This window comes from Carlito syrichta, unplaced genomic scaffold (genome assembly GCF_000164805.1).
Source record: "Carlito syrichta isolate Samal-C Ts95f unplaced genomic scaffold, Tarsius_syrichta-2.0.1 Scaffold313994, whole genome shotgun sequence".
Taxonomy (NCBI): domain Eukaryota; kingdom Metazoa; phylum Chordata; class Mammalia; order Primates; family Tarsiidae; genus Carlito; species Carlito syrichta.
This window is the reverse complement of record NW_007258090.1, coordinates 664,317-689,082: the sequence shown is the minus strand read 5'-3', so window position 1 is coordinate 689,082 and position 24,766 is coordinate 664,317. Positions and strand designations below refer to the sequence as shown.

General features: G+C 36.0%; 2 pseudogenes; both read right to left on the bottom strand.

Moving 5' to 3' along the window:
• Positions 1-2,620: 2,620 nt before the first annotated feature.
• On the bottom strand, positions 2,621-3,780 carry LOC103273330 (annotated as a pseudogene).
• A 5,412-nt stretch (positions 3,781-9,192) lies between these two features.
• LOC103273329 overlaps positions 9,193-24,766 on the bottom strand; it is a 55,140-nt pseudogene continuing 39,566 nt past the window's right edge.

Genomic DNA, 24,766 nt, shown 5'->3' with positions numbered 1-24,766 from the left:
TCATTTAAGTAAACTTATAGATTATAGTATAATGTTAAGTTGATAATATTAATCATTAAAAATATTAGGAGTCAGTAAACTTGGATTTGACTTAGAAAAGTTTTTGTATTAATCAGGGTTTAGAACAAAGAGTATAATATGAATGATTTATTGAACATTATGGAAAACACTTTGAACAATCTGTATTGAAATTGTGCACCTGTGACCTTAATGTACGTTTTGTGAAGCATGACAGGCATCATGGAATTCGAATTGTTTGCTTGGAACTTGCAAATCTCGTGATGGTCTTGTGATGCATAGTTTGTAAAGCGTGATATGCATGGAACTTGTATGCTCCCAGCAAGTGATTATCACACTGCTGGAGGGTATAGAAAATGGTATATAAGTTGGAAAATGTTTGGATAAAATTGACTTCAGTCCTGATCAGACTGTTCCCAGAAGAACTGCCTCCGAGTGGTCTCTTCTCGCCGTCCAGATTCTCTGGTGCGGGTCCTAACCCTCCCTCCTCAGTCAGAGCCGGTACTCCGACAGGGGCCTATTCCCAGACTGGCTAGAAAGCAGCTGCCTGCAAGGGTTGAGTTCCAGGGATATGATGGCTAGGGCTTCTCAGAGCTTTCTTTTTCTTGCACCACTCTCTGTGGGCTTCAACAGAGCATGGCCTTGGGTAAGCCAGTCTCCTGTGAGGGACTGGAGTCACACATGGTTCAAGGGGCTCTCCAAGCCTGTGGCAGGAGTACAACAAAACTCTTGAATTCCCTTCACTCACCTACTCCACTGTGTCCAGAGGCTGCCAGTGATCTGTGTCATGAATCAGAGGAGAGTCTGACTAGTTCCAGTCCAGGTAGCTTGATTTTTCTCTTCTTCGCACAAAGTCATTATTATCACTTCTTTGATGAATTGTGGGGAGTACTGCCAGTCCAGTTCCTCACTGGGTGCTGAGGAAACTCTCTGTCTTGGTTTGCTCCATAGGAGAAACACACATTAGCTGCCTCATGTTGGCCATCTTAATTTTCTCTCTCATCCAAACATTTTGTCCCAGTGATAAATACTCTTTCCAGTGGTCCCTCAAACTACCACTGACCCTTACTCTACATTAATCCTCATATATTCCATTCATCTAGCTAAAAATTCTACTCACTGTTTTTCAAACTCACAGTGACTACAACTGTAGACTATTTGTTTTTTCTACCTCTGAGATTGCTTATACTTTCTTCTTCATCAGGAATGCCTTTTATACTTCTGTCTTCTTGAAAAGATTCAAGACCAAATTAAAATGCCATTGCCCTATGAAATTCCCTCTATCCTACTCAGGAATAATCTCTTCCTCCTATAAATTGGAACTTGCTTTTACTCTTTTTGAGGTAGTTCTCAAACACACTATTTTCTAACTTTCTCCACGTATTTATCTTATATTGTAAGTTCTAATCCTTTAGACAAGGCCTGCTTCACATTCAGCTTTGGCTTTTCTACAGAGCCTTACATGTGCTTTTCTTCTAGAGAGTGTTTAGCAAAAGACATGACTCATAAGCAAAGTAAGGAAAGGAAATTCTTCAAGTTCCAAGGTGTGGGGGGAAAAGTTCAAATTTAGATGTTGGATGCTAAGATGATTATTTAAGCAAAGCTGATAAACATGAGAAAAGGTAAATGCCATTGAGTGTAGATCAAAGGGATGTAAGTTCAGGATTCCACACTTGATACAGACCTTGAGCATAGTCTTATTTACTGGAGTAAAGAGGAAAACTAAAAAGCTCTTTAAGAAATATGTTATGCTTTTTAATGTTTAAAATGTCATTTCTAAATTATTTCAAAGATATCCAAAGTCCAAGTCTTAGAGTGAGAAAGACTATAGCATTAGATACTAAGTTAGAAATCAAGCCTGAAAATGTGGACTAGAGTGTCCTCTTATAAGTCAGAAGGCTAAATTTCCGAATTTCAGACTTTTGGGTCTGTAATGTAGTAATAACTTTGCCTTTTCCCTGGAAAACCCATTCTTGAATATCTAGCATCTTCCTGGATTCCTTTTCTCTTCTCCCTCCAACCCATGGCCCCCCCCACACACTTTTTAGGCAATTATTTTGTACCATATCTGTTGAAAATTATATGAACCTGCAGGGTTTTCTTTCCTTCTTTCTTTCTTTCTTTCTTTCTTTCTTTCTTTCTTTCTTTCTTTCTTTCTTTCCTTCCTTTTTTGATACTCAACAAATGTTTACTTTATTAAGTGGACCGAGGTATACTTTAAATTTAGTATATTTTAATTTTTCTCTACATACTAAAATAGCTAAGCAAGGGTAGGTACATGCCAGTCTTTTTCTTTTATATACAATAGACAAAAAGTGTTGGGAGGCTAGACACCAATCAGTTATTATTTTTCCTGGTACCAGGTCATCAGACTGCTGAGTTCCTTCAAACTATTAAAGCACAGCATTACAATGCTGCGTAATTTGTTCAAAGTCACAGGATAAGATGCAAAGTTTTCGATTCATTTTACAAAACAAGCAAAACTTTGTAACAAAATCCTGCAGGAAAAAAGTAGACTAATCTCTTTATAAACAGCATTTTAACAGTATATTAATCTAACAAAATCAAGATACAAAACCTAAATCCTAAAGTTACACCATTTCTACGTAAATACGACCCTCGCCCCGCCTATACTACTTACGAATCCAGACAGGAGCTTCCATACCCACGGGACCCTCATCAGCGATGGATACCGACTTATACTGGCCTCAGCTCTGGTCCTGTGGGCCTCATCTGCCAGAGTTTCACGGCGCTGCGCTGGCCAGGGCTGGGTTCTTTCTTATGAAACTTGCCCACGAACTGGAGGAGGTTCATCTTGGTGATTTCCAGGTTGCTTCGGGGACCCCAAGATAATTCATGCTCCGGTGGATTGGTGTGGAGCACCGTCTCTAGCACCACCTCTGATTGATATCGCTGCTACAAAATCTTCCACACTCACCCTCTGCGGGGACCCAAAGAGGAAGTGATACTTTGAGGGCCTCATTCCCAACCGTCGCAGCATCTCCCAGACTTGGGCCTCCCTGGCACTATTGCCTTTCATGTAAATGAAGCCCAAGATCGCCACTAGAGACCCAATCGGGGACCAGGTCCTCCCAGATCCTCCTCCTCCTCGGGAGGTTTTACGTTGTTGACCAGGATGTCAGTGCGGTGCTTGCGGTCAAACTGTTTCAGCCAAAGACATGCCACAGATGCTCTGCGGCTCTTGCGAACATCTCCGGGATCGGACGCTGGGAGTCTCTCCAGAACGCATTTCGCCATCTCGGAGCGTGTGATGGAACTCTTCTTGTCTCTCGCCAGCAGGAACTGCACCCATTCCGCCACCGTCCGATTCCGGCGGCGGCGGGCCCGGCGCCGAGCCACGGCCCTCCCGCCTTTCAGAGTGACGGCGGGCCCCCTCCTCCCTCGCGGTGCCAAGGTCCTCCCTTGGGACTCTCCTGTAGGAGGAGGCTCCGGGCCTGGGTCTCCCCTCACGGCCGCCATCCTTCCCCCCTCGGCCTGAGGGGCAGGGAGACCCCTGCTCTCGGGCTTCTGCGACAGGTTTTCGGGCAGCGGGTGCAGAGTGTGTACACGGGCCGAGGGGTGTGCGAGCCACTGCGCAAACCCCGGGCGAGGGGTTGGACAGCGGCTCGGGCGACGGGAGAAGGACAAGCAGCGGTGGTAGACAGGGCTTGGCGGAGGCGGGGCGGCACCGCACAGGAACCGGTTCCGCTCACCTGCAGGATTTTCTGATGAGAATCTAGCAGATGCAAGTCTAAATGGCATTTATATTTCACCTCTCATAGAAACTCCGTGGCATTATGTGAAACTTTGCTATAACTCTGAGCAGGACAGGTTCTGTATAAGTCTGTCCATCCTAGTGCAATGCAAGTTTCCAGAATGGAAGTGCTATGGACTGGATACTTGTGTCCCCTCAAAATTCACACATTGAAGCCCTAATTTCCAATGTGACGGTACTTGGAGGAGGAGCATTTGAGGGGTACTTAGGTTTAGACGGGATACTGGGGTTGGAGCCCCCATGGTCGGATAAATGCTCTTATAAAAAGAGAAGAAAACAGGAGATATCTCTGCACGCATGTCCCATAGAAAACTCATGTGAGGGCATTACCAGGAAGAGAGCCCTCACCAGAGCCTGACCACACTTGCACACGAATCTCAGATTTCTAGCCTCCAGAACTAGGATGAATAAATTTCTGTTGTTCTTCCACTCTGTGGTAATTTGTTATAGTAGCCCAAATTGACTAAGAGAGGAAAGATAGAGCTACTTCAACTTCATATCTCTACTGTGTCTATGTTGTTCCTGGTCAACAGAATTTTCTTACACAGATAGAGAACTTCTTGGGCATGTAGGGATGTGTTGCTCCATTTGTGACTTTAAGTGATTTCTGAATTTCTTGTTATTGTTCTTCAGTTTTCTATTGGATAGGCTGTAGCAGGCAAAATGCCATTTATTTAGTGGCAGTTCCTTTTTTCTAACAAGCTAAACATGACCGGGATCATGAAATAAGTAATCTGTGAGTTTTATCTTAGAAAAGTTGTTATTTACATAATAAAACAAATTAACTGATGAAATTGGCTGTTCATTTTTTTGGGGGGGGTGTGCCATGAGGTATTCCGGAAGAGCAGGTCAGCTCACAATGAGAAACAAAAGCTCAGCTTGGAGATTTCGATTTGAATGTCAGCAGGGGCTTGGGGTTCAAAGCCATGTGAAAGATTGTTGATTGGAGAATTTGCTATATAACCACACAAAGAGAATCCAAGCTGAACTCCTGTGAGGCTTCCTACACTTAAGCAACAGGCAATGGAATAGGAGGACACACAAAATGGATGAAGAGGTATGAGAAGTCTTCTTGGGGAGGTCAAGAAAGAAAATAACTTCAAAAAAGAAAGACTGATGGTCAGTATCAAATACTACACAGCTGTGTAGAATTGAAACTGAAAATTAACTTTTATGTTGGGGAAAACAAAAGAGCTCAGAAAGAATCACTTTATTGTCTACAACTGAATGGAGAGAAGAGGAGCAGGAAGGTAAATGAGGAATTCTCAGTTGGCAAGAGTTTACTAAAGATCCTTCTGTGGCAAGAGAGTTAATCCTTAATCCTTCTGTGAAAGGATTTAAGAACTTTGGAAGATGTACTTCACTGAGAAATTGAGGATTTGTGATGAGATTCTGATGGGACAAAAATCTAGGAAAGTAGAGTCCAGGAGAACCCAATGAACTCTTATCAGGCAGATCTGTGGTCATCAAACCAAAGTCAGCTCCACAAGAGTAAGAACAAGATGAGTAATGAGATGCTGGGTGGGTGAGACCTGGGATTGTCCTGACATGAAAAATCAGAAATGCAGAAATCAGACCATGGACTTAAAGAATTAACTCCATTGTAAAGGGAAAATATCAAGCAACCTAAAGCAAGAAAGGATATACAACATAGAAATGCTAGTTGAGCTAGTTAAAAATCCTTCTCAATATATAGGTAAAAGAGGAGTAAAGACTGATAAGAGATGATTGTGAAAGAAAATAGTTTTTTTTAGTGTTTTAATTTGAGTTCTCTTTTTTAAAAAAATGTCCAAAAGGGATCTGATACATAGACAGAATGCCACTTGTAATCACTAAAGATGGGAAGAAAACCCAAAATAGATAAGAAAATTGTAAAGAAGCAATTTAAAAGCAAGAAGACATAATGTAAAAATGTAATGTTGAATAAAACTGCAGATATGATAACATGTGCTAAAGAGTTTGGGCGATGCCACTGCAAAAGATCCTTCTAGGCCTTTTGCTTGCTATGTGGACTTCTCAGAGTGAAAATGTCTTAACCAGAGGCTAGTGTAGAATGCTGTGCCTGCCCTACTAAGGAGGAGAATGAAGGTGAAAATATTTTGTGGAGAAGAGAGTGGGACATGACTGAGCTATGGTCTAGGATGCTACAAAAACAAAATAAGAATAACACAGACTATTGTGTAGATATTGACTTGCTAACAGTAGTTCTTTAATGAGGGAGGTAAGAGTAGAGGTAGAAAATATACTCATACATTACCTAAGAACATCTTACTCAAGGACAGACCACATAGATGATGGTGAATCTATAATATTATGATGCTGAAAAATTTGTATCACTTAGTGACACTGTTTACAGTCATAGTATTGTAATGCAATGCATTACTCCTGAGTTGTTGTGATGCTGGTATAAAAAAAATGCTTCTCTGCTAGTTATATAAAAGTCTAGCACGGCCAGGCGCAGTGGCTCAGCCTGTAATCCCAGCACTTTGGGAGGCCGAGGCAAGAGGATTGCCTGAGCCCGGGGATTCAAGAACAACCTGGGTGAGACCTCATCTCTACCATAAATCACAAAAACTAGCTGGGCGTGGTGGTATGTGTCTGTAGTTCCAGCTACTTGGAAGGCTGAGGTGGAAGGATGACCTAAGTCCAGCAGGTCGAGGTTGCAGTAGCTGTGAGTGTGCCACTGCACTCCAGCCTGGGTGACAAGAGTGAGACTCCAACTTAAAAACAACAACAACAACAACAACAAAAACAGAACTCTAGCACATACAGTCATATATAGTACACAATACTTAGTAAAGATAGCATACAACTATGTTGCTGGTTAATGTATTTACTATATGTATACATTTTATTGTTATTTTAGAATATATTTCTTTTTTTTCTTTCATTTAAAGCAGGCCTACCAGAAGGTGTTCCGGATGAAGACATTATTATCAAAGGAGATGACAGATCCATGCATGCTACTGCCCCTGAAGAACTTCCAGTGGAACAAGACGGGTAGGTGGAAAGCAGAGATACCGATGAGCTTGACCCCGTGTCTGGGCCCAATCTAATGTGTATGTTTGTGACTTCATTTTTAACAAAATGTTTTAAAATAAATAAATTAATAATTTTTAAAATGGATGAAGGGTTATAGAAAAAGCAGGTAAAAATATATTTTTGTATAGCTTTACAACGTGTTTGTGTTTTGAACTGTGTTACTACAAAACAGTCAAAAGTTTAAACAATAAAAATTATATAAAGTGAAAACTTACAGTAACCTAAGATTAATTTATGATTAAATAAAACATATTTTTATAAATTTAGCCTAGCTAAGTTACACTAAGTATTGTACTGCAATGTCCAAGGCTGTTGCATTCATTCACCACTCACTGATTCACGCAGAGCAATCTTCAGTCCTGCAAGCTTCATTCATGAGAAGTGTCTTATAAAGGTGTATGATTTTTTTATCCATCGTGCCATATTTTTACGGTACCTTTTTATGTTTAGATACACAAATACCATTGTAATACCAGTGTGTTACGATTACCTACAGTATTCAGTACAGTATTATGCTGTCCAGGTTTGTAGGCTAGGAGTAATAGGCTTCATGTGTGGCAGGCTAGACCATCTGGGTTTGTTAGTACTTCTAATGTTCCCACAATGACTAAATCACCTAACAATGCACTTCTTATAACACATCCTGTCTCTCTTTTAAAGCATGGCTGTACATCATTCTGTCTAGGCAGTTTCAGTGTCTTCTATAGAGAAAATAATAGAGAACTTGGGGGAAACTAAGTGAGGGGCAGTGAAGATGACCAAGGCTGAGCTAAATTATAAGAGACAAATCACATGCAATGGCTTCAGCATTCCCGGAGAGAAGTCAGCTGTGATGGAGGAAAGCTGTTGACCGGTGTTGACAGGAGCAGAGAGGCTTATGAGTCACTAAGGCTGTTTCTGTTTTTCACTCTCCTAATGCATTTGACTGGAAAGTCAGGTGAGAGATGTAAGGCATGGCCCTTCAGCTGTCATGCACTTCGACACTCAGCAAAAACAACTAGGACTTCTGGTGGTGTTTTAAATCCTGGGCAACCAATGAATACCCTTTTATATCCGATGCCAAAGAAAACCCACTTAATTAGGAAGGAAGAATTTAAATTCAGATTAACATCTGAAATATATCATTCTCTTTGCTATTCAAAGTAATGACAAATTCAGCAATCTCAATGAGATCAGAAATAGTGAAATGGGGAACAAATCTGTGAGATGCCTATTCTGATATTTGAGACTATTGCTTTTTATTATGGGTATTCAAATATGACTTTTTTTATCTAAACAATTAAAATCCTGACCCCCATCTAAAGTGTGTCACAAAATATTCTAATTATTCCTAGATATTTTCAAAAAATTTAAAGAGACCAGACGTGATTGGCTCTGTGAAAATTGCTCTGCACTTCACCTTGCTTCTGTCTGAGAATGGTGCCTGAGATAATTCCAGCATTAACAGGAGGAATACAAGCCATCTGGAGTTTCTTGATATGTATTCTGCTCATATTATCAACCGTCTCTTAGTTTATTTTACAATTTCAATGTTTTCTCACCTCCAATGTACAAGAGTACACAAAAAGCATGGCTCAATGAATTTAGTCTTGTGTATAAGCAGGTAAATTTACCTGCCTTCTAGGATAAGGCCTAGATAATCATCAAATCCTAGCATGAAATTCAGTCTTCTACCTACCAGTGGAAAGACAGGTTTCAGACTAAAGGCTAGTCTTGAGTAGTTCTGTCGTGTCAATCCTACATCTCAAATACTAGCTGGTGGTTTTAGGCGGTTTGGGTTGGCTAACATTGTCCAATTATCATAAAGTTCCAAGTTGCGCATACACTTAAGAGACTGCTCTTTTTCTACAGAATGAGTTGTCCTGGAGAATTTTCAATATTGAATGCACAAGGATTCTCAACAGTAATGGTCGCCACTGACTCCTATCCACCATTGGTTGATGTTGCCTGGGGAAGCTATAACTTCCTCTTACATTCAGGCCATGCTAGCTTTAGGACATGTAGACTGGTGATCAGAGAAGGGGAAAAGCAGAAAAAATCCTATTGAGTTGGAAAAATTAAGACCAGGTGATGCTGAGTTTGCATAGAACTGTTCACTCTACTTGTGTCTGAAGTCAATGGGACCTAAAGAACATAGTGCAAGACACTGGGGTGTGGTTTAGTTTTATTTGATTTTTCTGGAATGCTGTGAGTCCTTGCTATTTGCTTAAGGGAGCTCTCATTTTTCTTTTTTCTTTCTTTTTTTTTCCTGCCTCAGTTTTATTTGTACAAATAGCACAGGCGGACACCAGCCCCATGCCCAGCAGCCTGGGGGAATCAAACCAGACCTTCTGTCCTCACATTGGCAGACAAAAGCCTCACTCTGTAGGCTTTGTGGGGGTCTGGGCACCTTTGGGGGCCTGAGCAGGAACTGGAACTGATGTTCGAGCTGAAGGTGAAGCTGTGGCGAGGGCCTTAATTTGATCCTTGGCCTTTGGCTGACAGAGCCTGTGGCCTTTGGCAATATGGGCAAGGATACGCTTCCCAAGCTTGGGGTGGACAATGTATGCCAGTCGAGAAAGCTTGAGGCTAGGACCCTTTGGGATCTTGGGCTTAACTTCCTTGGGCTTTACCGGGCCTTGATAGTCTCAGCACATGCACTCATGGCACTGGCATTGTTGGCTTGCATATTCTTCAGGCCTTTCTTGTGCTTCTTGGCAAGTGCTCGTTCCTCAGGAACTTGAGGGTCCACCCCCTTAAGTGACTCGTGACCGGAGTTTATTGATGTCTTTTCTGTGCCATTTTCGGGACTGGTTGTGTGCGATATGGTTCTTGGACTTGTCCACGTCTGCACCGTTACCGACGGCTCCTGAAGCTCCTGGGACCGGAAGAGGAAAAGTTTATTTTCTTACCGAAGTTTTTAATTATGCTTTTGACTTTCATTTTATTTTTTAGTGTTCTGGTTCTTAAGTAAACAACTGAATTTTTTAGATTAGGGCTCCAATTTAATCTTCGGTATCATTCATGCTTCGTTTCATTTTGTCTTTTTTCTTCATGTTTAAAGAGAAGGTACCAAGTTTTTTTGTGTTTTGTTTTTTTTTTCCTTTATATCGATGATGCAGTTTTCTGCAATTCTATTATTTGGAGCCTCCAGTGAGGATTTTAATTCTCATATTTTTCTTTTATGTTTTTCTTAATCACTCATCACCTTTTTTTTCCCCACCACATTCTACTGACTTTTCTTCCCTTAAGGCTTTAGATACCAGTTGCAAAGAGAAGCTCTGTTTTTGCTTTGTATTGAGAATGACAAACACGTTCTTCTAAAAAAAAAAAAAAAAAAAAGGTTGATTCCTGTATTGAGTTGTTTTTAAATGTAAGTACCTCCTTTGAGCCTTCAGAATAATGTTCCTTTTCTTTTATTTTTCTGATCACTTTTTAACAAATAAAATGCAAATTGCATACTTTTATAGGAACAAAAATTTTCACTGTAGCTGTATTTAAAACAGCAAGAGATTGTTAGCAATGAAATCTAGTCCTACATTACAGGAATGCTTCTGTACATTATACAATTTTAATAAAATTAAGTAATACATGCATGTACCACATATAAAGTCTGTATAAATATGAGACATATTTGTGGCCTAAAATATAGGATAAAAAGAGAAAGCACATTATACTTGGAAATGTAGAAGATAAAATAAGCTCTGCTAGCCTGGTGAAGACAAGGTACGTCAGTATTATTTCTTCCTATTTTTCTATAACATAGTTTACATTTTATTTTTAGTGTTCTAAAAATCACATTTCCAAAAACCGAATATAGATGGTTTCAATCACACAGTCACAATTATACTTTATTACTGTGGGAATGATGACTGTGGGGAGAAATCTTCTAGTGTGGATTCTTTAAACTTGGATTTAGCAATTTTTAATCCATTCTGGCCCCAGGGAATTCACACATAATCATTTGCTTCTTCCCCTCTACAGTTTTCCTCCTTACTTTCCAAAAGAATAGTAAACTGAACCTTTGGTCCAATGATGACTTTGTCTCAGAGATATTAAACTAATTAGATAGCTTACACAATTATTGTGATTTTGTGGTCCTCTGATTTATTTGAGTAGTAGCAAGATTAAGTATATTTACCCAAACAAAACATATTTTTAATTCCGTACTGCATTCCTGTTTTCACACCAGGACTGGAGTCGTCCTCAATCTCCAAGATTACTATTAATTTTTCATTCTGTGAGTCTGACTAAATTTTTCATTACCTATAACTAAAAATGAATGATAGTGTAAATATGGGAAGACAGAATCTGAGTGAAGTTTTAAAGATTTGTCAAAATTCAGATGGGTAAAAGGTTAAGGAAATTCCTTGCATGTTTGAGATATAAATTACCATATTAATTAAAGGCTATTTGAAGAAAGAAAATGCTAGACATACTGCTTATATTTTACATAATCACAACACCTTTAAAAAGAATTGTTAAATGTATACATGATAAAATTGCAATTTCTCCTCTACATGTAATTTCTCATCAGTGGAAACAAAAAGAAAAAAGTTAAAATTTAATTAATTATGTTTTCATTGCTAATCACATTATACTGTTTACTTATTTTCATATATACTACTTCCTTTCCTAAAAGACATATAAGTTTGAATTTTTACTAATGGAATTATTGAATAGGTAACTAAGAAAAGTCAGTGTTTGCAAATCTGAATAGTTATAAAAAAAAGTTGACCCATAATTGCTATCTCTATTGTTCCAAAGACTCTCTTTCTTCAGTTGCTTCATATTGGATAAACTAAAAAAAGGAAACGTAGGGGAGATAAATCATTCTGTGAACAGTTCCTATCTCTGTCTTAGGTTTCCATCATATTGTTACTTTGTGTTTTGTTATATTTGAAATATAATTAATAGCAATAAATTTTTTCAATTAAAGATAAGATTGTATTTTGTAAAAGCATGGTTCACTTTTTCATTTTCCCATACCATCACTGATTTAAGTTAGGAGAGGCAGCTATTTGTTTCTGTGCATAATTTCCTACCTTAGATAAAATTGGAAGCACCCACAACATTCTACAAATGAGAGCTTAATAGAAAGCAGTGATTCATGTTTTGTTAACTTTTCACAGAAGACTACTCCAGTGTCTTCCAAAGAACAACCTCCACTGTTGATGCAGTTGTGTGCTGTTGGAGGAATAGGTAGGATTCATTGGAGGTGCCAACTGATAAATTATTATCTAAACCCTTATATATTGGCAGTTAACCTCTTTGAAAGGAAACACAGTGATCAGCAGAATTTCAACAATGAAAAATACATAAAAATAGATTTCTAAAGCATGAAAACCTATTCATTATGCTTCTATTTTAATAGAAATTCATCCCTCATGCTCAGATTTTTAAAACTAACACAAATATCAAGTTTCTTTTGAATCCTTTGTCTTGTTATTTTAAAAAAATCCAGTTATTAGCATAAAATCCACTTGTGTTTCATCCACATTGCTGGATGTATCAGTGGATTGGTTTTGTTTATTATTGAATAGTATACTATTTTAAGGATATTCTGTGGTGTGTTTATCAATTCCTGAGTTGTGGTATGTTTAACTCTGTCTAGTTTAGGGCAATTATGAATAAAACCACTATGCATATGTTTCTGTACGTTTTTCAGAAAAAATAGGTTATGATTTCATATGAGCAGATACTTAAGTAAGAGTGCTAGGCTATATGGTGAACACACACTGAATTTTATAGGAAACAGTCAAACTGCACAACTGGCTGAAGATGTGCCTACTAGCAATAGATGTGAATTCCAGTTACCTAACATCTTTGTCATACTTGGAATTTTAAAATTTCAACATTTAAAAATGATTTTCTATTACATGTAAAGCAGTATCTCATGATGTTTTAATTTGCATTTCTCTAGTGACTAACAGTGTTGAGCATCTTTGTATGTGCTTATTTTTCATCGACCTATCTTACATTGTGATGTCTGTTCAAAACTTTTATACACTTATAATTAGGTTCTTTGTTTACTTAAGCCTTAAGAGTTCCTAGTGTATTGCGAATACAAGTCTTTCATAACATGTTTGGTTTAAAAATATTTTATTTCCAATCTGTGGTTTGTCATAAATTTATTTTAATTATATCTTAAAGAGTAAAAGTTTGTACTTTTGATGAGATTTATAAATTTAATTTCTTCAAGAATCATATTTTTGGCATTGTACCTAACCTAAGTTCAAATTCTAATATATTTTTCCCATGTTTTCAACTAGAAATTTTATACTTTTCAGTTTTGTATATAGGTTTATGGTCCATTTAAAGTTAACTTTTTTACAGTGGGCAAAGTTTTAGTGGAGGTTTGTTTTATTGCATATGGAAACCCAATTGTCCTAGAATCATTTGTAGAAAGATTTTTCTATCTCCACTGAATTGCCTTTGTTCCTTAGATAGAAATCAATTGAGTGTATACACCTGATTACATTTCTGGATTCTGTTCTTGTCAATTAAGTTATATACCCACTCTTCCTGTAATATCAATCTTGAGTGCCATAGTTCCACATGAATTCTAGATATAACTGGGAGTATTCCTAACTTTGTTTCCTTTTTTCAATTTGCTTTATGGGTTCTAGCTATTTTACCTTTCAATACACATTTTAGAACAAACATATCTATTTCTACAAACATCCTGCAAAATTTTGATCAGAATTGTAATGAACCTATAGGCAAGTTAGGAAGGGTTGATAATATAGAGTTTTTGTTCCTGAGAAGGTACAGTACAGAGCTACATTTTAACTAAATTTGACTTATTATGCCGGTATTTAAAATAAAATTTCAACATATAGCTTTTGCATATGTTTTGTAAGTTTTAAAACTAAATATTTCAAGGTTTTTGTGCTATTGTAAATGATACTATTTATAATTTCAATTTTCAGTGCTAGCATGTATAAATATCATTGAATTTTCTTATTGGTATTGTATTCTCTGACTTTGGCAAACCCTCTATTAACTCTACAACCTATCTGTAGATTCTTTCAGATGGTTTTTTTAGCCAATTATACCACCTAGAGAAAAAGACAGTTGTATTTATTTCCCTTAAACTTGCATATTTTCAAAAATTTATTAATCTTGTTTATTGAATAAGTTTAGATTTCTAATGATGTTTTTAATAGGAATAGTGAGAGTGTATATACCTGCCTTGTCCCTAATCTTTGAGGAAAAATTTTCAATCTTTCACATTTCTTTTCTTTTGGTGATGCCTTCTATTTGGTTAATAAAGTTTCTTTTTATTTCTAATTTATTGACTATTTTATTGTGAATGCATTTTGAATTTTATCAAAGGCTATTTCTGAATGTATCTATATAATTGTTTTTTTTTTTTTTTTCTTCATTTTATTCACATGGTGAATTGCCCTGATAGATTTTGGAATATTGCACCAGCCTTGCATTCTAGGGATAATCTCTACTTGGTCACAATACATTACTTTTTTTTCCAAATTTGGTTTGAATCAATTTGTCAGTATTTTGTTGAGAATATGTGTGCTTATAATCATAAGTAATATTGTCTATAATTTCCTTCTGGTCATATTTTTGTTCATTTTGGGTGTCAATGTATTGTTGGCTTCATAAAATAAGTTGGTAAGTGGTCTTTCCACTTGCATATTCTGGAAAAAAATGTGTACAATTTCTTCCTGAAAAGTTTGATAGAATTCACCAGTGAATGCATTTGTGTTTTCTTTTGTGAATAGTTTTTACTACAAGTTCCTTTTATTTAATAAAGTTAAAATTATTCAAGTTATCTATTATTTTCTTGAGATAGCTTTGGCAATTTATGATTTCAAAGGGATTTTTCCCATTTTTCATGGCATTTTATACCTTTATAGTAAAAGTTCTCAATACCAGTGACTCTGTGCACCCTCTCTTTCATCACTTCAATTTCCTAAGCCTTCTCATCAAGGCAGTTAAAACTGATTATTAGCTTTTTGCATTTTACTTTTTGAATTAGAGAGAACATTCCCCCATAGACCATCTAACCATATTGTATTTTCAAAAATACTATTTCCAAAGCCCCAAGAAGATGAATATACTCAATCCCCTAGGTTTCATAATCTCCCAGGCTGATATTTTCCTCTCTCCTTTAATGTTGGCACAATTTGGAGTGTCCATTGTCTATTTTATTCCATATTAGAACAAGCAGAATAGTGACTAGGGTGAAGACAGACAGGTGCCTAGGCCAAAAAAATTAAGAAGGCACTTACTCTCAGGGTCATATGAATATAAGATCAACACTTGCAAGAATCTAAGAAGAAACTCCTACTTAAAATTAGTGTCCTGGGTGCACCAGTTGCTTTATTTAGTCATGATTTTCTTAACTTTAATTCTGTAAGTGCTCTAAAATGCAAAATTATTTTAGTGTTTGATCAGAAGCATTTTAGACATCAGTTTAAAAGGAATGATAGAATAACTTCACCACTACTTCCAACAAAGCAATTCTGGAGGTTGAAAGTCCAAGATCAAATAGCTGGCATATTCAAGATCAAACAGCTGGCATATCTGGTGTGTGATGAGGGCTCAGTTCCTGGCTTCTCATTGCAGTTGCGTATGACTGAGAAAAAAATTATCTTTCTTGTGTTTCTCCTTATAAAGCCACTAATTTCATTCACCAGGGCTCCACCCTCATAACCTAATCACCTCTCCAAACCCCTACCAACTAATATCATTATATTGGAGGTTAGGATTCCAAGATGTGAATTCCAGGGAAACACACACATTGAGTTGATCACATCTTATAAATCACTTTCATCAGCAGTATAAGAGCATTATTTTAAAAACTTTGAAGATTTTATAACCATAAATAATTCAGCAGTTCCCAAGTTTGTCCTTTATCACTGTCCCTTTCCTTACGCTCTCCCTTCCCCCTGACACTAAATTACATATGTGAAGACACTTTTATTTACACAACTTGTTTTGTTTAGGATTTTTTTTTGGAATAAGTGCATTTCCCATAATGCTATCTAAAACCCCATCCCTTTCTGACAAAATAAATAAAAAATTGCATTTTAGAAATAAATTTAAATATTTTCAATTTTTTTAACCCTTAATAAATTGTTCTTTATTTTTGCAACAAATTATTTTAAGATCAGTTTTTAATTGCAGTACATACAACAGCATGATAGACTATTTCTGTTTTAATGCATATATTAAATTAGACATTATTGTGTACACAAATATTGCCCGGGATTTAGAATTTTGATCAGCAGTTTCAGGAAGTTAAGACCTATCAGTTAAGTGATGAATCATAGAGATGAGTCCCACCATGTCTCATCAAAGATCGGTGACTCAATGTCAGTAGACCATGGGATTTCTATGATCCGACATTATGATGACCCCTTTTTATAGTGGAACAAGGTTTTAAGACAGGCCATTCTCCCTGGAGTCATAAAAGATCGACTAGGGAAAACTGCACAGAGCTTTGCTATGAATAGGGCTGCTGCATTTTCCTGGCTTTTCCTGAGTCTGTGGCTTTTCCTGAGTCTGTGGCTTTCCCTGAGCCTATGTCCAGACAGTGATCATTCCAAGTCCAGCTTTGCTGTCTCTGACAGCTTTTGTTTGGCCAAGTCTTCATATTCTTGTCTATTAAATTATGCAACTATTTGCCATCTCGTTGTCTCAGTTTGAATGTGAATAATAAAACACCAAGTGTATGTGAGCCTTGGAAATCTAATATCGACCTTGCTGGAACCTCAGTACTTATTTGTTTTTCAATAACTAGCACTTATATTTCCAGTGCTTCATCTATACTTTCTCTCCTTTTTAGCCTCTATGTCATTTGCCCCATTATTATTATTATTATTGAATAGTATATTCAATTCTAGTAAAATAATATTGTAAGTGCAAGTTCACATATTCTTTATATTAACTGTAATTAAGTACTTCCCATTACTTCTTTGTATCATATACAAGAGTGTAAAATATTTACATTTTCCTGTTAAAGAGGTTATGAAGTTGTCTCAAGTGCATAATATTTTTTTTTCCTTCTTTTTCTTTTTTTTTTAATCCTCTTACAATCCAATTAGGTAGATAAAATCCCCATTTTCCAAATAAGTGATCCAAGGCTTAATGAAAAAAAATAATACTCTTCCCAATGTCACACAACTAAGTGGCAGAACCAGTGTTTAAATGTAAATATATGTTACTCCAAAATTCATGCTTGTTTTTACCAAATCCTGTAACTACCCCCAAGACTTGCTGTGAAATAGAACATCTTCTCAAGCTCTGCATTTTTTTTCTACCCCTAAGAAGATACATGATTTTCATATATGGAATTTGTTTTTCACTTCTTACTCATTAATTGGTGAGGCAACACAAAATGTAGCAACAGAAAAAAGAAGCAGTAACAGAGATTTAAGAAATGTTTAAAAAAATTGTTACTACCATTGCACATCAGCATTGACTTGATTTTAATTTCCTTGTTTCTGACTCTCTTGTTTAGCTGGTGTCCTTGGGACCTTTTGGTGCTTCATGGTGCTGAATGGAGACTCCTGAACATTTATCTTCTCCGCCTTTTTTCATTCCATTTATAGAGATGAAGCTTTGCACACGTCATTTTTCTGAGATATCTGATTGTTTCCCAAAGGTGAGACCTGGAAAAACATTTGAGTCGTCTTTGACCATGTCCTTAGTCATTTCCAAATCTTGACAATATGCACATAGAATTAATAGGAGAACTTCAGTAAAACTACACTCACAGGGATGTAGCTACATACACGAAGCTGGTATGCCACTGGTGAGAAACTGACAAAGCACTGACATGAGTGGAATGATTTCTACTTCTCTTCATCAGCCATCTCATGTCACAGACCATCTGGCAATTCAAATTTTGAGTTATTAGGGCCAAAGAATTATGGCCATATCCCATTTCTATGCATAGCCCTCTCTTGACTAGGAGGCTCAATTAATTACCAGATCAAAATTGGGCTGGGATTTGCTTTGTAAACTGCTAAGCTGTTTAACTGGGTTGTAGAGAAAGACTCTATATGACATTAAATGACCTTCCTAAAAGCTTATTTCTTTCCCAACTGCTCGTATTGGAATCAATTTCAGGAGTCATTCACAATGAGTGGTTTATTAGCTTTCTAAATGCATTTACTACATGCCAGATGTCCAGCTCACACCAGTCTGCTCTTGCCTTTCACTGACCCTTTCAAGAGATGCTATGGCCTTGAATCCATCACCAAGGAAACATATCTCAGAGCAGTGTGTGTTGACATGCCAGGTTTCAGGGAGAAAAATGTCACCATCCAGGTGCAGGCAAATGGAATGATATTACTAGGCAAGTTTATACTAATGACAAAATTAGAGTTTTTCAGGTTGAATTTAGAAATGCATTGTTTTCTCAGTCCCTTTGATTAGATCCAAAATGATTAGAAATGAATGTAAAAAACATTCCTTTGACAGTTCTAGGACTATTCTATAACTGACTTGAACTTGATCTTTAGCAATATCTTATTAATCCAAAATATTATGCATAAGAGCTCTGCAGGTCTTTGTTTTTTCACTTGTATGATGGAATAATTATCATTTATTGTCAGTGGGCCATTATGAACAAAATATAATTAAATAACAATTAATTTTTATATTTGAATATGGCATATTTTTATTAAAGGCATGGCTTAAATAGTATTTCTTATTAACCTGCTATCTCAACTCTTTAACTCTGTTTCTAATAGAACTAACAATTAGATTTATAGGAAATTTAATTCCTCAGATTTCCATAAATAGAAAAAAACACATTATTTCACATTGTTTTTTCTATATGCAAGTGGCCATATATTCATTATTCAAAGAGGTTCTCCTCAAAGTTTTAATTGATAATGACATAAAAATTACTCAAATATTTAAAAATATGTTTGAACAGTATAAACAATAGTATAACAGGTCACAATAATTATGGACTATTAAATATTTATTATAAAAATAGATTAAAATACATTGTAAATACATAGAAAGTATTGATTAAATAAAATTTGGAAATAAAGATAACTAAAATGCTTTATTTGTCCTTTTATAATTTTTTATTACTATGATATGAACTATGAATATAAATATGCATTTGATTTATACAAACCTGATAAAAGAGACAAGGTAGGCATAAATTTAAAAAGTGCAATGAAACATCAGCAAAATACAAAGTAATAAACACAAATTTACCATTTCTAATGTCAAACAACATGCTTGAATATTTTTCCGATGTCACAATGTGCTTTACGTATGTTAGGTCTTCTAAAATGTAATAGTTTATGATCATATTTTATTGGATAGCATGGGGTAAATTGAATTAACTATTATGAACATTGCAAGGCTATTTCTAAATTCACAAAGAAAGCAGTAATTTTTTTTTTTTTTTTTTGGTAACTAAATTGCCTGGTAAACACTGATACTTTGTCAAAACTTCCAAATGGTGATGATAAAAAATTCAGAACATATTTATATTAACTTGAATACATTAGCACTATTTTTTTCAATTGCAGTAAGAAATCATCAGTATCTCTCTCTATCTTATATATGTATAAAATATTATATATATACATATATGTATATATATGTATGTGTGTGTGTGTATATATATATATATATATATATATGTTGAATCATGCAATTATGGAGGCTGAGAAGTCCCACAATCTATTATCTACAAGCTGGAAAACCATGCAAGTCAATGAATGGTGTAATTCAGTCTGAGTCCAAAGGCCTGGGAACCAGGAACTCTGATGTTGGAGAGCAGAAAAAGATGAAAGGTCAGCTCATAACAGAGCAAATTCAAGATTCCTTTATATTTTTGTTCTATTCTGGTCTTCATGGGTTAGATAATGGCTACCCACATTGCTGAGGATGGATATTGTTTACAGAGCCTGTTTAAGTGCTAATCTCTTTCAGAAACACCCTCATGAAACATGCACAAATGATGTTTTACCAGCTATCTGAGCATTCCTTAGCCCAGTCAAATTGATGCATAAACTAACCATAATTCCAGGTGAACTGGTATTGCTTTTCCTGGAATGTCTAAGAAAGGAAAGTAATATTGAGAAGAATGGTATAAAAGGAAGAGCCATGTGTATCAGAAAGGTCTAGAAATAATCTTGGTGGGCCTCTATTTACTCATTTGCAAAATGCACGTAATGACATATCATAGCGAAGCATAAATATAATGTATAAAAATTACCTAGCTATTTATCTGACATCTATTAGGTCCTTATTATTGATAATGTGATAAAAAATACTTATGCCAAAAAGATCTTGGCCTTTATCCTGACTCTGCATTCTAGCTTAATCTCTTAGGTCGGTTTTCCTCTCTTGTTCTCCACATAGTGGTGTATTTTGCCAAACTTGGTTCTTTTGGCCACAAGGGAGAGGGGAAGAAAGGTGAGAGGTAGTCGGCTGGCCTAGGCTGGATGGGGTCAGGTGGTGTATTTGAGTTCAGGAAAGACATGAAAGTGGTTACCGTATTTAGAGAAGTAGATGACGGGGAAGAGAAGAGCTAAGCAGTATTGCTGTTGTCTATGTATATTCTTCATGCCATTTGTGCAAAGTAAGTAAAGAACAAATTACTGAAAAATTGCTTTTGGTTCCTGGAACACACTCTTTTCAATTCCACACTGCTCTGAGACTGAGCTATGTAGCTTATGGCTTTACCAGCATTACAACATATATGGCCATTATTTTCTAGATTTAAGTGCATGTCTGTCTTCTGCCTTCACCTACATGGATGAGACATTTTCTGTTCATTCTTCATAACCAAATACTTTTATCTTAGGAAGTCCAAATACCATGTCTTCCATGTTCTCTGAAACATTTTGCACAAACTTTCTTTATGTTTTATCATTATCTATCTTTGGTCAGTTTCTTCAGAAGCAAAGCCTGAGGTATAAAGTAGCATGCATGTGATTCATTGAAGGAATGTAAGCAGGAGAAAGGGATGAGAGGATGGGACTGGGAAAAAGGGAGAGCTAAGAATGAGTATGGTTTTGGCAGCACTCTGGCTCTGGTTTGGTCACACAGGGTGTTCTGGAATATGAACTGAGTTGGTCCAGTTGAGGCCAGGAAGTCAGACTCCCATGTCTGTCCATAAGCTGTGGGCTTTGTATAAACACCCAGGAAAGACAGTGAGTCTTCTATTTTGGTGCAGGGTATTCTCCAGAAGAGACAGCACCTTGCCATGAGTAGCCAATGTTCATGCCAACCTAGCCAGAGGGACCTGAATTGTGTATCAGTAGCATCCACTACCATCTCCTGATGGCCTTTATTATTCTCTACCATGTATCATATAAATTAATACTTCTGTCATTTCTACCAGATTATGAATGTCTTGAGGACAATTTAAGTGAAATATTTATCTCTGCAGTTCTCACAATACTACCCCTGTATAGGATAGCTCTGGAAATAATTTTGAAATGGGTTTCCAGGACTCAATTTCTAACTAAAAGTGCACCCAGAATATGCTTTGAATTTGTTTTATCTCCATATGAAAAAGATCATTACCATTCATAAAGAAACATCCTGAAAATCCAGCACATTTACTAACACTGTTATAACCTGTGTTACCAAGGTCTATGATTGTCAAAAAACAGAGATTGATTAAGAAGGACATGAGCTAATTAGACTTAGTGACTTGATCCTACACATTAGGCTTACAGCATAGATTCATATCCAGGTCTCAGTAAAAAGACACATTTCTATATACTGTAAAACTTCAGACCTTATAGAGTCTGAACTGGGAATATTAAATCTGTACATGCCTTGGGTGTGGAAAGCATAATTGCTGAATTAATGAATGAAACATAAAATTGTACATAAATACATGTTACAACATCCCTGAAAGAACGCTGATCATAAAAATGGGAAGAAAACCTGAGAATTTTAATCATACTTCACACCTTCAGTGTCTCATTCAATATCATTGTTTTGTATGCCATCTCTGTTCTGAGGTTCCTAGGTTTAAGTATCCATCTTACTTGTTCACCTATGCTATATGCTACGTACCTCAGACATTACTTCCCTCAAATAAAGTTCTTGATCTTTCCTGCAAACCCTGACATCTTGTGTTATTTCTCATGTAAGTCTCTGACCAATTTAATCCCAGTTTCTCATGCCACAAAAGCTTGGGATTATCCTTGATTCTTGTCGTTTTCTCACATTGAATGTTCAGTTCCTCTGCAAGTCATGTTGGAATTACCATCAAAGATGCCCGGACTCTGACCACTGTTTATGCCACACTGTTACTTCCATGATTCAAGCCACCATCATCTCTCTTGGATAGCTGCAATAATCTTTCTGCTCTTACTTAATTTCTGTATTTGACCTCCTTCACAATATTTTCAAAACAGCCCACAGAATAATCTTGTTAAAATATGTTATAACATTTCACACCTCTGTTAAAAGTTACCTTTCTGGATGAAAATAAATTTGCTTTATTTATTTGGTTATTTAATCATATGTCTCTTTATTTATTCTATATAAGTTTATTGATTTCTTTCAACATCGGGGACTAAAACCCTAAGGGAAAAAAAAAGAGAAAAAAATTTTTTTTCAGAGTCATGCTACATTATTTTTCATACATGTTTTTCTCGATTCTCAAGTTTGGCCTCCCAAACTTATTCAGTTACAACATGCCTCTCAAAGTACTTGATTGCTTAAAATTGGACTATTATAGCTTCAGGAAATATTTATAAACATTAGTCAATTACATAGTATTTTAGTTCCTCACCAGGAATTTAAAAACCGGTTGGTGAGAGCGAATATCAATATTAAAATACTTATTTTAATAGGCATTTATTAATTATTAGTTTTGTGCTAGGCATTGTACTAGGTAAAAATAGATGTAATGATAAAATAGTACCTTGACTTTGTTGTCAAGAAACTTTTATCTAGTTAGATTGATAAAAGGTTTACACAATACAGTTAGAGCAATGAATTTTAACTCTGTGCATTACAAAATTCACTGGAGTGTTTAAAGAAATTCCAATGCCTGGGCTTCACTGACAAGATTTCCACTTGGTCTGAGTTGTTGCCCATAGATTAATACCTCTTGAAAGGCTTTGTATAGGGTTCTATCATGCAACAGGTTTGAGAGTGAGAAAAGTACCCAATAAATAAATGAATAGTTGCTTTGCTCATTCTCTTTGTTTTCACACAGTACATTGTCTTGACTTTGTCAAGGAATAACTTATAAAATATCCTGATTTTAGTGGATCAGAATGTGGTTAGGTAAATGTTCTAATTAAGGAAAATTGCCAAGTATCTTATATGCAATGGTTCAAATTTTTGGCCTTCGGTGAACATTTATCAAATATACAAAATGATTCAGGAAATATCTATAATACAATTCTTAAAACTTTACTTCATAATGTATAATTTGATCTTTTTAAGAAATGAAGAAGGTCTTTTTGAGTCTTCTGGATCATTACAACTAGCTTCACATCTCATTGAACATGTGTAAAAGAAGTAGGGGTTGGGCTGAATTATTACAAACTGGCCATACATACACACGCACATGAATATACACACACATGTGTTCACACATACATGTGTTCACACATACATGCCTACACACATACATGAACACATCTGCATGTACACACACAATCTTATACGTTTATTCAAAGATAAAAGGAGAAAATAAATTCCATTCTTTGGAGTCTAGCACATGCCTCTCTGCCATTTTAGTTATATATAACTCTTTTATGAAGTAGACACTATTATTTTGATTTTTCAGATAAAGAAATTAAAGAAAATTTAAATAACTCATGGAACGTCTTAAAATTAATAAGGGTCAGAGCTAAAAAGTTTAAATTGAATACAATTCTTCATCACTTGTATACATGTTTATGTATCTTTCTAATATGAAAAATGGTTTCAGCGAAATATACAGTGACTTGGATTACTTTGATGATGGGTATACAATAATTACAGACATTTAAATAATGTCTTTTTTTTAAATTAGGGCATCACTAAGTACATTGGCTCAATGATATGCTAAATTGAGCCTTACTGGCCCCCAAAATCTTCCTGTCTTCCAAAGCAATAAATTCATTCCCAAGGGAAAGCTTAGCCATGAGGACCCAGGGAACAGAACTTCTCATAATTGTATTCTAGGCAAAAGCAATCTGAAATTAAAGTCTCAAGCTCCTTTGAATGAGCACTACATCTGGGCTTTTGCAAAGCACTCTAAAATACTTTTGGAGAAGATAACTGGTTTCTAGTGGAGCCTTCTTTTACTGGTTGTTGTTTTTAAGTAATCATTGGAAAGTCACATTGTTGATAAGTGATTCCTTTTTACAAACAGATTATTGGGAGGTAGTAGACTTAAAATTTGTAAAAACAATGAGGAGAACGAAGAGTTCAGGTCACTTTTGAAATAGCAGTATTTAATCTTGATTTCTTTCTATGATGATTGCAAAAAGAGATTACAAGCACAATTTATTTGGTAAACCAGCAACAGTAAAAATGAAAGTTTATACCCACAATGAGAACTCAGTTGTTTCAGACTTCTAAGGGAATTAAAATTGTCAAACATTCATGGAGTCTGAAAGGGAAACTTGTGCATGCAGGGAAATGAAAGATAATGCTGTCACCAAGGTCAGGCTTGAAGAAGGAGCATTAGAAAATTTTAGAGAAATGTTCAGATTAAGATAAAAGATCATATGGGTCTCTACTTGAGTTATGGGGCAATTAATTGATCTACTGGCAACCAAAAAGGAAAGAAAGGATCATTTTAAAGAACATTCAAGATGTTCTTTAACACTTTTATCATTTATTTGAAGTATTTCTTTCTAAGTCATTTAGTAAAACTCTATGTGACTGGACAAAATGCAGAGACATTTCTTGAGTAGAACCTTGCATAAAATTCTTAGTTCATTCATTGAGATAGTAATTACTCACTGACTTCTCACTTTATTC